At 42.2% G+C, this 16,897-nt stretch overlaps 1 protein-coding gene across 5 annotated transcripts in view; it reads left to right on the top strand.

Annotated features, from left to right (window-relative positions):
- Positions 1–16,897, top strand: part of NCALD (neurocalcin delta) — a 456,249-nt gene that overhangs the window by 213,615 nt on the left and 225,737 nt on the right. The window lies entirely within an intron of this gene.

The raw sequence follows: 16,897 nt of genomic DNA on the forward strand, positions 1-16,897 counted from the left end.
TATTTCTTCCAGGTACTGACTTCATTTCCTTTGAGTATATACCCAGAAGAGGGATTGCTGGATCAGATGGTAGTTCTATTTTTAGGTTTCCTTTCAAAAATATTGTGTAGATAACTTTTCTTTCTCTTCCTTTTTAGCTCCAAAAGTGGCTAATCTCTTTATTTATGGTTATCATAAAGTTTGACATGAGAATTTCAGACAACTGTACACAATATCAAATGGGAAAACAATTATAGAAAAATACAAGATTTTTTTCAAAAAATATATCTTACTTTAAGAAAGTTGCTTTGTATTATTGACTATGTGAAACTAAGTTTCAAATAAAAAATATGAAATTCTCTTATCTAGGTCAATCAATTCAAATATCTGAAAAGCAGATAGACATGATGCTCATTGGTTGTGATGTATGATGTATGACACTGAACTGAAAGTCACAGTTTTCTCAATCTGGTCAGTTCAGGTAGCCCATTCTTACTTCATTCTTTGGTGTGTGTGTGTGTGTGTGTGTGTGTGTGTGTGTGTGTGTGTATTTTAATCATTTTATTGTGGTATGATAAAAATACAAAAGGCTGTACATATTCCATGTATTCAAGTTGATGAGATTAGAGAAGATATTTTTCCAGTATATATATATTTAGTGAGTGAAGGCATGAATTGATTTCTTATTAATAACAATATTTTATCCCTTTCTTTGTGTGTTAGTCCATATGCCAGCTGACTCATTCTCTTGTTTTCTGATGTTCTCCAAAACAAATTCCCATATCCATAATCTGTAGCAACGTGTAGGCAATGTAGAGTGAACAGAAAGGGCAGATCAGGTTGGTGATCAACATGAAGTCTAGAGCGGGACCTAGCCTCATCACTTACTCGTTGTTTGACCCTGAACAAGCTACTCAACCCACCTGTACCTATGTCTTCCTAAGTAAAATGGCAGTAATAATAGTATCTACCTCTTAGGTTTATGTGCAAGTTGAACAAATTTATATAGATAAATCACTTATAACTCTGCCTGGTACATAATTATGTGCTATAGTATCACCTGGTATCATTGTTATTTACCATTTCAAAGAGGAGAAGGAAGATAAGTTTAATCCTATTGTTTGACATGATTGGGCTGTTCTCTCGAGCCTTGCTCTTTCACCTTGCAGCGGCTGGGTTACCTCTCCCTGTTTTTCCCTTCCCACATTCAGCCTTTCCCTTCCCTGCCTTCCAAGATCATCCCTCTGGGCCTCTGAGCCCTTTCCTGCAAGCTCTGAGAGCTCCAGCCTCTCTGTATCCCGTCTTGGTGAATGTCATGGGCTTTATACTGAGAATGGAGATTTTGCTTGCATTTGTTTGCATTATTTTTGTTATATATCTTTTATGGACTGGATGTTTGGCTGACCCGCCCCTTGATGTGACTCTGAGCATGAGGGAGAAGGGGTCTAGAAGGAGATAGGCACCCAAGCAACAGTGGAGTTAGATTATGAACATCCTTGAATAGCCACTACCTAAATCCATTGGTAGTTGGGAGCCATGGAAGGTCTTTGACCAGCAACGCAGACACAAGGCAAGTACTTAACAAATGATCCTCCAAGTGTGATTATTCCAAGGCCCTCTGCATCCAAACAAAAGGTAATATGGTCAGAATGCCACAGGACAAAATGGCTGTGCCCTTGAAAATCCGGTCATTTCACAAACAGCACCACAACTCGAGGGACTCCTGTTCTCTCCCATGAACACAGGACGCACTTATCTAGTGCCTGTCATGAGCAAGACTCTGGGCCACACCCTATTTCTCTACATGGCGGTTCTTTTATGCTGTTTTTCTTGCAGAATCTCCATGAGGTTTCTGATTTTTTCATTTCAAAACAGCAAGATTTCCTGTTGAGGAGGGCGGAATGGTCACTGCACTGACACCTTCGTTTTACAAACCATTTATTTATTGCAAGGTAGATTTTTGCTGACTCTGAGTGTCTTTCCAGATTGGAGACAAAGAGATGCTGACAGAGATGGCTGGATTGGGCAGGGTCCTAATAGCCATTGGCTGACCCTTCATTTCTGTCATAAAACTTCAGAGGGTCGTGGCAACCTTGTGCTTTCTATGATAGCTTTTAAGTTGAGAAAAGATCCAGCAGTCAGATACTCTCAGATCAAGAACTGTATCACTGTCAGCAATGGCTGTTCTTCATCTGGTGACAGATGAAGCGGGTTACAGAGGAGCAGCTATTGCCCCACATCTTCCCCAGATTAGAAAAACCTCTGTGTTCTTCCCTTCGCTAGTGAGAGATCGGTGTCCTGGGCTAGCACCGAAGGGTTCTTGAATGAAATCTGGCTGGCTAGAGAGATGCAGGATGTGCAGCCATCCAAACGCCTCCAAATCAGTGGAGGTGAAGGAGAGGAGGAAGTCGGAGGGCAGTTGGGAAAGAGAAGGTGTGATCTCTAAAAGGAAGCCCTTTGCCGCTGCCTCCTGACAGCCAGTTCTGTCCGACACGATGCCGGGCTGGCAAGTAGAGAGCCCATGTGGAGAGTTAGTCTCTTGATTTGACAAGGTGGCAATCTCTTTGTTCCCTAAGCACTCTGGACAAAATTAGCCCCAGGAAAATCTCTCAGTGTCGGCCCTGCCTTCTCATGCTTTTGGAGCTGATGAAAAGGTCCTGTCGAGAGCCCACTGATGACAAGTGTGCTCTGACATTGTGACCAGAGATGGGCAGGGGCAGGGGGGCTCCGATGCTGGAGTCAGAAAGAGATGCCGCAGCTTGCAAAACAGAGACCATGTGTAAGCCTGGTTGATCGTCAGCTGCTCTGGTGTGAGGCGAGCATGTGCAGCACGAGAGGTGAGCATAGGAAGGTGTGAACCGTTCGGTGCAACTTACATTTGTGTCTTTGCCTGGACACACCCAGAGCTCTTGGAGCTTTCTCCCAGATGGACGCAGTGGCCCGTTCCACCTGCCTCCTGCCCGGCATCTCTCAAGGGTGCTAAGAAGTACTCAGATCTAACAGTCTACTCATTTTTTGCTGAAATGATATTTAAAAAAAATTTTTTTTCTTGTAGATTAAATAGAGTAAAGGTCTTTTAACAAGATATAAACTGAACTATCCTCTTCTCTCTTGTGTGGTCAAGTGTGGCTGTGGTGCCCTGACTTCAGGACAACCGGGGGACTGACTGCTGCTTCTTCCCGATGCCTGAGGGACGGTCTAAAGCTGAGCAAACAGACCCCAGAAGTCCCCAGGCCTTCTAATAACCTGAGAATTAGAACAAACACCCATCGTGGAAACTCACCGTTAGGAGAAACCAAGGAAACGGAAGTCAGGGGGTTAAGTGACTTGTCTAAGATCATTTATTTGTTTGTTCAAGAAGCACCTGCTGTGTCCCAGACACTAGGAGGACTGTTAAGATATGGCACAAATAAAATGTTCTGGAGGCTCCAGTTCTAGTGGCTTTGGTCACGCCCACTGGCAGGCACCGGAGCCTTTCTAAAATCAGATGCCTCCCAATGGAAAACATCATTGAAGTCCCAGCCGAAGGGGCGGGAGTTCGGGGTCTGTGCTCAGTCTCCCGCCCTCTTCTATTGAATTGAATGTATTGGGATGACACTGATTAACAAAATCATACAGGCTTCAGGTGCACAATTGTGCAACACATCATTTGTGCCCTGTGTTGTATGTTCACCACCCCAAGGCTCCGTCCATCACCACTTACCCCCACACCCTCCTCCACCTTGCCCACGGCCCACGCGTTCACAGAGCACACGTGCCACCTCTCACACATCCACAGAGCACAGACTCTCCTCTGAATTCTTGCCTATCTGCCCCGGTGTGCTTTGGCCTAGGATTGCTGGGGACACTTCTGTTGCCTCTGTGAACATACTGCCCAAAGCCTGCCTTGCTCAAGGTGTGTTTTCTATCTTCCAAGTAGGTGACAATTATTCCAAACGATTTGCCATTACAGAACATGGGGCATCCAACATTTTTTCAATTCCTCTAATATTTCCCTCATCATTTTAGCCTCTCAAAATACATATATTGCAATATATAAAGAATGTATGAACTACCACCTGTGACCTGTTCCCAAAGCCGATGCTCTATACCTTAATTTCACTACAGCAGATCCCATTAGTACAAGCCAAACGACATCTCAGCCAGCTATGCTGTGGTACAGATAACAACAGAATGATGGTGCTGTACTACACACAGCAGCAAGCACTTGTGTCTGGCTCGTGTGACTGCAGGTCATCTGGGCTTGGCTGGCTTGGATTCACACTGCGGTCTAAGGTCAGGTTTGTTCCTTGTGTCTCATTCTTCTTGGACCAGCAGGCTCAGGGGCCTTGTCAGAACTGTAGCAGTGACAAGTGGAAACACACAATGTCTTTCAAGGCCCAGGCTCAGAACTCGTTCACTGCTGCTTCGCCCACATTCCGTCAGCCTAACCCAATACCAGGGAGGTGGGGATACATATTCTGTGCCTAGTGGTAGCAACTACTAACCCAAAGGGAGAGGGAAGAACTGAGAAGGCAGCGCAATCCACCATCGCTACCCTGCGCCACAGCAAGGACATCTGGGGTGGGGGCTGGGGATCTGGAAATCTTAAAAAGGTTTTCAGTTAGTCCTCTTGCTTTTAGCCCCAACATCAACTTGTACTAGAGACACCTGGTCCTGCCAGTCCTGCAGCCGTTTGGGAGTTATGCAATGTAAATCTAGTTGCTTCTTGCCTTTCCTCCTCACGCCTTAGGATTCACATTTTCAGGCTTGTTGAGTCAGTTACCACTTGCCCATCTGCTTCCCGCCTTCCAAAATTTCATTGCTGTTTTCTCTTTTCACATTTTCTTTGTTCTTGTATATTTATTTATGTCTGTAATAAAATCCTTTTACTGTCATTTCCGTAGGATTTGGGGAGAGAGTAAGGCTAAATGCGTGTTTCCCATCCATCATCATTCCCACCTGGCTCTCTCTTGACACCTTAATGATTAGCCTTCTTTCCCTCTTCAGCTCTGGCTTTAATTACGTGCTGCTCAGAGCCCCTTGTTGCCCGGAGACAACTAAGTGGAGAAACTCTGATGAAGTGCCTGACAGGGTGGTGTGACTCATGTCTCAGTCTGGCTGGTTGTTGGAACACAGTGTCAGCTGCAGAATAACCCTCTCTGACTTGAAGTGGTGTCCAAAAATACAAATGCATTTTAAGATCTTATCTACCTCTTCATTGTCCTGAATATAGTTTTGATTTGAGTCATTTTTTTTTCTATTAGTTCATTAGAAATAATGGGGAGGGGGGGATCATTTATAACTCATAGTTTGATTAAGTCTTTTGTGTTTTCCGAATGTTGGTTGACCATTACATTTACCCTCTGACCTCTGACGGATGTGAAGAATGAGGAAGAGTTCTGCAGCAGAGTAACATTTACTTCCGGACCATTTGACCTCTGGCTGCACTGGGTACATAAAGCTACAGTAGCAGGAGGGTTATCTCAAGTGAACACCATCTCAAAACTGAATGGAAACATCTTGGAGGGCTATCTGGACAGGGACCTACAAACATACATATTTCTAAGCAGGGAAGAAAGGAGACTGACCTGTGATAACTAGTGAACCTTGAATCTTGAACTCAAATCCTGATTCTTCTTCTTACATTCTGTATCCCCTGAGTGATTTTCTTGCTCTTTTGGATAAGAAATGAAAGTCTCCTTACTCACAGAATTGTTAGGGAAATGAAAGAAAACTTTGCTTAATAAAAGTTCTATTCAAACTGAAGTGTTATTTGGGGACAGTTATGAATATAAGTAGTTTATAGAAGGTGGGTAGATAGTAAGAAATCCGTTTCTATAAACCTTCCATTGGAGCACATTAGTTCTGGCAAGCTGAACGAACTCGGCAAGATGTTCATGGTAAAGTACAATTAATGATCATTAACACCCAATGGGCACTGGAAAGTGACAGGCTTTGTTCCAAGTACTTTGTGTGTGTTAAATCCTCTAATCCTTAGAACAACTCTATAAAGCGGGTTCTATAGATATTATTATCACTTTCTTGAAATGAGAGAAACTAAGGTGAGAAAACTTAAGTTGCTTATGGTTATGGCATTTAGTGGTGGGGCCAGGACACCCCCTGTCACCCCCCACTCCCAACTCCAGAGTCTGCAGGGTCAGGGCTGTCCTGCTCCGGGGTGTGGGACGGCCTCCAGCGCACCTCCATTCTCTCTAGCCATCTTGCTGGGCTGTCCTTCGTCTGGTGGTCATGGATGTTCTTCAGGCTTTATTCTCATCTCACTTCCTGCCCTTTCTCTGAAAACCACGATGTCTTCATGGCTTTAGTTACCCTCCATATGCTAAAGACTTCAGTCCCTGTGTCCCACCAGATCTCTCTCTTGGTGCCCAAAGGGGTTTACTTAACTGCTGACAAAGTGTCTTCATATGGATACCTTGAAATTACCTCCAACTCTTTATACCTAAATTTTTTCTCATGATTTTTCCTTCTCAACCAGTAAAACTGCTCCTTTTCAGTCTGGCAGCACCCCTCACCTGGGTGGCATCTGAAAGGTATTGCATTATTCTTGAATCTCCTTATTCCCTCTTCATGAATATCAAGTCTGTCACTGAGTCCTGCCAGCCCAGCCACCTAGATAATACAATGATATCTATGCCTTTGTATAATATGTTGGGTCAGTACCCTATTCAGGCCAGCATAATCTCTCATCTAGATTACTGCAACACCTTCCCTAAACAGTCTCCCTGCCTCCAGCCTTGCAATCTTCCCAATATGACCTTTCCAAAACATAAACCAAATTATGTATTTTCTTGCCTAGAACTCTTCAAGGGACTCTTAATGACCTTAAAAAGAACAATATCCTTAACTTGGCTTCCAAGGCTGATAGTGGCCTGGCCAAATCCTATAGCTTCAGCCTCAACTCCCACCTCTCTTTTTCTTACATCCATTCCCACAGCCATCTACATACCTCTCACTCACCTCAGTGCCTTTGCACACGAAGCTATTGCTTTTGCCTAGAACTATCTCAGTCCCTCTCCTACTATACCTATCTCTCAGTTCCTATTCATCCTCTAGGTATTAACTTAAACTAAGAACTCTCTCCAGGCAGCCTTCCTCGACTTTTCTAGTCTTTATTAAATGCCTTTTAAATGTCCTTTGTGACACTTAACTATGATTAACTGCAATTGTTTGTTTTTCTTGGTATGCTAAAAATCCCTAAGATCAAGGACCATGTAAGTCTAGCTCATTACTAGAGACTAGCAAATGTCTGGCACATAATAGGAACTCAACAATTATTCATTGAATATTAAATAAATATTGTATAAAAACATCAAAGGTTGTAAACTATCCCATTCCCAAAATAAGACCTCCCAAAATTCAATGCTCTTTGTCTCTAATGTATTATCATGTAAGAAGGCACACTAGAGATATATTTTCTTCTATCAGTTATGCAAAGTATTGGGAAATAAAAGAAAGTAAGAGGAAGACTTTTCACCTATTTTTGTATTTCCAGAATTCTGATGTGCCATTTGAACCCTTAGAAAAGTCATGAGATGATGAGGAGACAATAGTGGATGAACTGGGAGGGGTTCGAAGGGTGTTTCTGGCTTTATGCCCTCAGAATAAGGGAAATGAGTTTCACACCTCTTAAAACACGAAAATCCTTGCCTCCTCAGAGAGAGATTCTTTAGAGACAGGGAACTTTGGAAACAGGGATTAAGGACAGTGTCTGGCCTATACTTGGCCATCATAAACCATTTTCTCCACATAATATACTTATCAAAACTTGTCTGTTTTCAATAGCAGAAGATGCATTGTTGTGGGTTACATGGCTTCATGGTATTAGTCCAAGCATTTCTACCTAAACACGCTTATCTCATATTCTTCTTCATGTTCCCTGGGGTCTAATTTCCTTTTTATCCATCTCTTCATTCATAAAATAGATGGCTTGGCTGATAGCAGCATAAGTTGTTAAACAGAGTTGATGTTCTAAATGAGACTACCTACTATTTTATATATTTTTTAGCTCCTTCCAATTTTCATTTGTCATGCTTTATAATTACAAGCTTATTTGCGTGATTGTTTGCAGTCTGCTATTCCCTACTTTAACTTCTCTCTCCTCTTGCCTCCAACCATTGTAAGGTCCATGAGAAAAGACTGTGTTTATTCTGTTTGTCACTTGGTCCCCAGAGCCTAGCATGATGTCTGGCACATAGTAGGGGCTCGATAAATGCTGTGTAAAAAACCACTGGTTGAGTGAACACAATGAGGAAAGCATGTAGGTAACTCCATGACCTCTCCCACAAATTTCTTCAGAGGGTCCTGCTCAGGTTACCTCAGGTAGAAAGAGTTATTGTAACAGAGGAGTGAGGAAGAGCAGCAGACCCATGTGGAACACGGCCATTGTTGGGTCGTCCAGCAGTCGTTCCACTCATTTGTGTGTCGGTTGCTCTCCATTTTGTGTTCTTCCACACAAAATAGAGCCCCAACTGAAAGAAAGGCTCCAAGGTGGGGTCTGAAAGATAATGTAATGAAAGGATTGTTTATAGAGATGTGGGCAAAAGCAGGGGCACCAAAGGGGTTCTGCAACATTTGTGGGCCAGCAAGAGTGAGAAGTTGTTAACACTTTTGGGGCTGCAGGTGAAAAAGCTGGAGCCTAGTGACAAGTGGAGGTGTGGAAAGGGCCATCGCAGGAGTGTGTGTGGAAAGGGACACTGTCACTATTGGAAGCATGATGCACAGCAGGGTGGGAAAAGGGGAGAAATACCCCCCACTCTTTCTCCTCCCACTCTTTGAACTCCTGCTGAATCTCCGGTTGGCACAGCCAAATGGGAAGCCAGAGCAGAAGGTCTCTCAGGTGCTACACTCTGTAGAGTCAGCCTCCTGGGGCACAGAAGGTGGGGTTGGACCTGGGGGTGGTGAAAGCTGTCATGTGCCATTATTGTTCGTAGGTGACTCTCTCTTTAAATAGAGAGAGCCTGCTTGTGCAGCTTCATTGTGCCCAACTCCAGCCCATCGATCAAGGCACCTGCTGTCCTTGACTTTAGTTGACTTGATTTCTCTTTCTGCTTCTTTGCAACTCTACTCTTTGTTTTCCCTTATATGTCCTGCATTTCAACTCTTACAGAGACAATCTGATGATGTCACCCTCTAGTATTGGATACCCACTGTGCATGTCCAGTACATTATTATCCCCACTTCTACCCCCAGGAGGATGATATCAATGTTGAGGTGCTAGGAGGGACTAGCTAATGTCCACTGTGAGAGTCTACTAACATAGGACAAGTTGCGTCTGTCAACTGGATTCTTCAGATATGCCTAGCATTGGTGTCTCCTCTTGTGTGATGCGTCTGCAGCTTCCTCCCTTGCCCTGGGATTAGCTGGGACAGCTGTCATGCTCTAGATGTTGTGTTCAGAGTCTGGTTCACGAGCTGGTGATGTTCTGCTTCTAATCAGAATAACCATATTTATTTGTCTTCATAAAAAGTAAATGACTCTGTCAGTGAGGCTCCTGATAAAAGGAAGAGGGCATGGTGCTGTTTAGTCATAATCAGCTCTGCAGAACCTCCTGCAAATAGGAAATGAGTGTTTTTTTGGCATTTGGATTATGTTGAAAGTTGAATTTACAAAGAAATGACAGCAACCTGTTGTTGGTCAAGTTCCAAGGTGGCAGCCTTGATCGGTGGCTAGGACACTGTGATCTTTGAGTGCTCCTTTCTCCCTGCTGTGCAGTCTCTCTGGGGCCCTTCAAGAAGGGAAGCAGCAGGCAACCCTTCCAGATCATTTCTCAGCATCAGACTCTATGATACTTGGTTCTCTGCATACACTCTTCTGTATCCCCCGAGAACACCCTTTCCTTTCACCTCCATCTTGTGAAATTCTCATCTTTCCAGTGTCTGCTCACGTGCCCCCGCCCATGAGCCAGTGGTGAGGAGAACAGCTCTGCCGTCAGATCACTCACACTATATCTAGTCCAGCCTCTCACCAGCTGGGCCTTAATTTCTTTATTTGTGACTATGAGATGGTAAATGGGTAGGGCTACATGTTACAGTGGTTTAACATGTAGGTCGCAGAGCCAGATTGCCTGGTCTTGCATGCTGGCTCAACCATTACTAGCTTTGTAGCCTTGAGAAAATTAATAAACCTCTCAGTGCCTTGGTTCTCCATCTGCAAAATGGAGGCAATGGTATCTGTACTGCTTTGTTGTGAAGATTAAATGAGTTCACTAACTAAAAAGCCCCTGGAACAATGCCTCTCACACACAGTAGCCTTCAATGAGTGTTGTGGTTTATTATTTTTTCTCAATGAGTTGTAAGGATTAAGAGAGGTAAAACACGTAAGGTGTTGGAATCATGCCTGACCAGGAGTCAGTTCTCAGTAAATGATGGCAGGAGTCATTATATTGCATTTTTCTTATTATTCTTTAATATGCCAGGGAGAGGTCGTCTGTCCTTCGTGTTCTTGTAGTATGTAGATCACACCTCTAATAGCGTTTTTCAGACTGTCATTATTTGAACTATGTCTTTCATATTGGAGTGTGAGGTTCTTACAAGCAACAGTGGGTATTACATGAATGTTTGAGATTGGTTAAAATGACAAATTGCCATAGCTTGGGAAGATCTTTTTTTTTTTTTTTTTTTTTTTTTTTCTTTTTTGCCTCAAGATTGATGTTGATAACTTGTCTGTGAAATTTTTTGCCCAGCACAAGGCCAGCAGCTGACGGGTTAAGACTTCTGCTTTGGGTGCATCTGCCTCTCCTTTTCAGCTCATGTGGGTTACCAAGTAAAAGTGAGAACCTGCATTCTGGGGCTGAAAGTGGGGCTTTTCTTATTCTTTCGGTAAGCCACATAGTGTTTGAAATGAATGATGTTAAATGAGACTTGAGCCCTCTCCTTTTCACTCCCTTGTTTGTAAAAAATTTGCTTGGTGTCAAATGTAGGCTTCATACTCTTGACTCAAATTGGGATTCTACCACCATGAAGTGTATGTTGTGAAGGCAGGCATATCCCAAAGGTGACTCATTCAGGTGATGGCTAACTAAATTCCCTCTTCAATATGAATTGAGATGTTTGGGAGATCAAAGAAAAAGAAAATAACAATGTATCACTTTCTGTTTTTCTTTTCCTTGTACTAAAAGAAATATATCTTTTTCTAACTTGAAATTGTTTGGCCTGTGCTGGCGATATAATAATGAATGTAACAGAATGACATCACACCGTGGTTTACTTCAGGAATTGCTGTAGTTGAGGCTGAGATGGTACTTTCAGTGAACATCCCATGTCAACCTGTCATCCCAACCCCCTCGTAAACATCTCTGTAGGTGCATACACATGACAAGTGTCTGATGTGAGCTCTTGTTTGTCGGATTAGTTGGAAAGATGCACAGATATTTGCCATCTGGTTCATAAGTTCATGTTATATATCGGAATCATCATCATCATCATCTTAGTTTATGTAGATGGTAAATGAATGCACAATATGTTAGATTTCTGATTACAAAGAACATAATCACTTTTGAGGTTTAAAATGTGTTATAACAGACTACAGAGGGAAATTTATCAAATGGAATTTCTTTATATTTATTTCAGACAAGATTAAAATCTGAAATATGTTGGCTTTGTTTGTTGGTAAAAAGTAGGTATTTTCCCTCTTCTTAAAAAATGTCCTTAATTTTATCCTAAAATAGTTTAAAGTTTTGGTGGTGGATTCTGTTTAGAAACCTCTGACGTATTTCAATGTGTTCTCCATAGCAATGGTGGATTTGGCTGCTGTGTGTGATGTGCCTTTAACCTAAAGAAGATTCAGCTTTGTCCAGGGTCTTCTATTCCGCTGCTGGCCCATTCGTTTCTGTGCAGCTAAACCAATATGTTGTGATGCTTTATAATATCTTTTGTCCAAACCTAGCGCTTGTCTCATTTGGGTTTTGGATCGTCTGTTGGCTTAAGAGCTGTGATCATTATACTTACCGTGTTTGCCTTCTGAGATCCCCCAAACCAGCTGTGCCGACCGCTGTTTGCACAGGCTCAGTGCGAGCAAAAGGCTGTCCTATTGAAGTTTAAACAGAGGCTGGGGCTCATCCAGATTTAAATATCTCGTGCTTTTTAGTATATTTGTGCATGGTTTATATTTTTTATTTTCTATATGTTATGATGTCTTGACATCTTAAAAACCTTTCTGTCTGGGGAGAGACTGTTGCTCCCTGGGCCAGTCAATTCTTAGACATAGTAGAGGGCTCAGGGAAGCATGCCCTCAACAAGGAAACTCACCAATTCAGAGCCACGCCTCCTCCATCTGGCATATTCACGTCAAGCCAACACTGCACTCCCACCCCATCCTAAATCATTCCAGGGCCCACACCAGGCAACTGGAGACCACCCCTATAACCCAAAGCCCAGACTGAAGGAATTATCTAAACTAGCCAGTCTTAAAACTGTTTATTCTGTCTGGCCTTGCCTTTGTAACAAAGACCTCAGTAAAAGCTCTGGCCTAGACCTTTGCCTCGCTCCAGCTTGCTGCCTCCTGACCTTACATAGACTTAGGCTTTCCCGTGTGGGTCTGCATCACCCGATGTGACATGTCTCCTATTTCAAGGACCCGTGAGTCTAAGAAACTTGTTTTCCTGAAGTTCTCCTATGTCTTCTCCTGTGGCTGCACCTGACAGACTTCACATAAAGGAATACAGAACAGGCCCTGGCTGGGTGGCTCAGTGCATAAAGCGTCAAAAAGGCATGCCAGATGTTGCAGGTTTGACCTCTGTTCAGGGCACGTACAAGAAGCAAGCAATGATCACACAACTAAAGGGAACAAATAAATAAATAAATGAAACAACAAGTTGATGCTTCTCTTTCTCACTCCCTTCCTCCCCCGCCCCCTCCCTTCACCTCTTTCTCTCTCTCTCTCAAATCAATGGAAAAAATGAAAAGAATACAGAACAATTCTGGATGGGGACATGTTGGGGCCGTTTAAAATGGGCCATCCTTTTTCTTCCACATGCATGTCCTCTGACAGATGATGGGTTACTGATTGTTATATATCTTCATGAAGCATGCCACTGAATTTCCTTGGTTCATTTTAGTGTTTATCTTGACTTGTTGGAAAGTTCTCCTTGATATCTAACCCAATTCCTTCCCATTGCTACCCAAGGCAACTATTTTCCCCTGGATATCTGCCTTAGTAATTAATTTTCTAAAAGTATTTGAAATTCATTTCAACACGCCAAGTCCAAACATTCTTCTGTACGCCTCCTCTCAAAATTTTAAATGGAACAAAATCTACTGGGCTCAAGCTGTGGGTAAGTGTTCAAAGAGCACAAGTACACTCTTAAAAGGAATATTTAATGACAAAAAAATAAAGGCAATAAAGACATACTGACCGCCACTCTCCCGAAAGTCCCTCTTAAGCACTGAGTCACATCCCATAGAATCAGGTCTTTTTTTTTTATTTTCTTCCTTACAATATGAGGAAAGCACCCATGGGTTTTAAAGTAAGACTGACCTATGATCATATTGGCCGCTGCCACTAACTAGCTGTCTGATCATAACGCCATTGTTTTACTTCTCTGAATCTGTTTGAGTATCAGTAAAATGGGTATAATAACAGCTGTCACATTGTGCGAATGAAATGACTTTATCAAATAGAAAGTACCTCACAAATGATAGGTAGTCCACAGTGTCAGTTTCTCCCTGGCAGGTTTGCTAATGTTATATATTGATATGTACACTAAATTCAATGATTACAAACCTCATTAATTCAATCAGAATTTGTAGCTGTTTCTATGGGGTTGAGCTGAAGTTTATTTATTTATTTTTTTTCTGTCAACCAGGATGATGATAAGGAGAAGTTAATCTACTTAGAGCTTTTAGAAGTCCTATTTGCAAATAAAGAGAAGGAATTAATTAACAACAATCATTATCTAAATCATTGAAGGGTTGAGGAGACAATCTGTTTAGTAATGCTTGCCGCTGGTTCGTGTGCAATTAGTTTCTGTGTGATTTGCAAAGGCGTGTCTCGTTAAAACGAGTCTGTCTTTCAGACATCTCATTAATTAGAATGTGCTGTCCTTTCAATTAATCTGGACCCCTGAGTCTCTAACATGGAAAAATGGGACATTCGATCCAGGTAAAGTGCTGTCCACCATCACCAAACTGCACTCCTGTTTCCTATCTCTTTGCTAATTCATTGAACATTTATTGACAACCCGTCGATGACCTGGCACTCAGTTATAAGAGAAGAATTGTCTTCTAGTGTCAAGGTACAGAGATAAAGCTTACCTTCTTTAATGGTGAAAATATGCTTCTGTCTCTACCTGGGAATCCTGATCAGACCCAAGCAACTGAGAGAAACCAGTTTGATAAGGTTTTTAATAATGGCATCAATAGGGACAAGGCAAGAGTTAATTATTTACCTTTCAGTACTGACTACTAGGGGGTGACTCATCCCTATGGCAAAGCCAAACAGAAACTGGTGATCACAGTAATTATCAGGGATCTGTGGGGCCATATGCCAGAACTCAGCTTCAGGCTTGAGGAGACACCATAGGCCACTGGCCATTATTAAGACATTTCCAGGGATTCAATTACTAGTATGCTTTTATTGCCACTTGCAAATTTTTACCATTATTTCTTTGCTTGTTCAGCATTACTAAGATTTGTTTAGAAATCACAACACTGAGTTGGGTCATGCTATTTGTCTGCCTATCCTGATGCTCCAATTTTGATCTTTTCTTCACAACGTTATCTAAATATGTATAAGCTGGAAGTTACGGCAGGACTGTTACTGGGTGCTGTGGAATATAATTGTTAAGACCTCTGGCTCTGAGTCATCTGTCTGGGTTCCAATCTCATGACTTGACTGAAGCACTATGTAAACCATGGAGGAGTTAACCCCTCTGAGCTATAGCTTTCGTAGTTCTCAGGGCAGATAAGCACATATACCTCAGAAGTATATTATAAAGGTTAAATGTGGTATCAGAGTATTTACTATGGGCCTTCAAATACATATATATATTCATACATTGTAATATTTGGATTATTTATATATGCACATTATGCAAAATAACATTATTTTGTATTTATATACAAAAATATATATGCTAGAATATATGACTATAAATAATACAAAATAAATAGTACAAATTTATCATTACTGCTCGAAGTCTGATGGGCTAATTTTTCTGATATTCAAACAGGAAAATGATGGATTCTTGAAACAACTGCTCATTGAGTTCAATAAATTCTGGGATGGATTGTTAAGCAGAATGTTTATGAGCATTTTAGAAAGAATTACAGAGAAGCAGTAGGGATTTATAAATAACAAGTCATGCCATATCGTGGTTAGAGCAGGCAGAGGCATTAGACTTGGGTCTATGGATTTCAGAAACTTTTCTTTGAAGTCTTTCCTAATGTCCTTCTGGAAAACTGAAAATCTGGGGCTACTGCATGGCTTGGAAAACCATATTTCCTTTTTTCTTTCCCAACATTTGCTATCACAACACTTGCTTGTTTTCCTTTATCACACTTACCACATATCTACTTATTTTTCTGATTTATTTGTTACTTATTTGTCCTCTCACAAGAAAGTAAGTTCCGCCCTGGCCGTTTGGTTCAGCAGTACAGCATCGGCCCTGGTGTGTGGAAGTTGTGGGTTAGATTCCTGGCCAGGGCACACAAGAGAAGTGCCCATCTGCTCCTCCACCCTTCCCCCTCTCCTTTCTGTTTCTCTCTTCCCCTCCCACAGCTAAGGCTTCATTAGAGCAAAGTTGGCCCAGGCGCTGAGGATGGCTCCACCTCAGGTGCCAGAATGGCTCCAGTTGCAACGGAGCAACAGCCCAGATGGGCAGAGCATCGCCCCCTAGTGGAAATGCCAGGTGGATCCCGGTCGGGCACATGAAGGAGTCTGTCTTTTTGCTTTCCCACTTCTCACTTCAGAAAAATATGCGCGCGCGCACGCACACACACACACACACACACACACACACACAAAAGAAAGTAAGAGAATCTTACTTGCCATAGTTCCATAGTTCCATAGTTCCATAGTTCCATGAGGGCAGGAACCATGCCTATCTCGATCACATCTGCAACCCCATGAACTGATACAGGACCTAGCCCATAGTTGGCAAACATTAAATATTTGTGGGATGAATAAAAACAAAAAAATTCTTGGCCAGTTACAAAGGTGACTCAGAGAGTACTGGATCCTTGAATAGAAGTCTCTATTAGAATGTCACAGAATTCACTTTGGTTACATTCATTTAATAGTTCAATAATTTACAGAAAGACATTGAAGGCTTGTTAAGATGTTAGAAGATGTAGCCAATATGTTAAAACAAAATTTATATCAATAAGCTAAAATCTGAGTTAATTAGATTAAAAGATGATGAGGGAACTATTAATATACCTAACTTTAGATTCATAAATTCTGTTTCCCAGGCAGGATACAAGGACCACATAAATAGAGACAAGGTTCAGCAGCAGGGTGTATGGAAAAGATGTGGAGTTTTAGTTGACCATGTGCTACTCTGATTCATAAACCCTATATCATAGAAGATCTCTCTCTCTCTCTTTTTTTTTTAAGTGAGGAGAGATAGACTCCCACATGTGCCTTGACCAGGATCCACTCAGCATCACCTTTTAGGGCTGATGCTTGAATCAACTGAGCTATTTTTAGTACCTGAGGCTGATGTGCTCAGATCAACTGAACTATCCACAGACCCAAGGGAGAAACTTGAACCAATTGAGCCACTGACTGTGGGAGGGGAAGAGGGAGAGAAAGGAGAGAGGGATGGGGAGAGAAGCAGATTGTAGCTTCTTTTGTGTGTCCTGACCAGGGATGTAACCTGGGATGTCCATATGCGGGACCAATGCTCTAACCACTGAGCACACTGGCCAGGGCCTATGGAAGATTTTTTTAAGGTAAATATACCCTAGACCAGTGGTCA

Source organism: Saccopteryx bilineata, chromosome 3, assembly GCF_036850765.1.
Source record: "Saccopteryx bilineata isolate mSacBil1 chromosome 3, mSacBil1_pri_phased_curated, whole genome shotgun sequence".
Lineage (NCBI taxonomy): Eukaryota > Metazoa > Chordata > Mammalia > Chiroptera > Emballonuridae > Saccopteryx > Saccopteryx bilineata.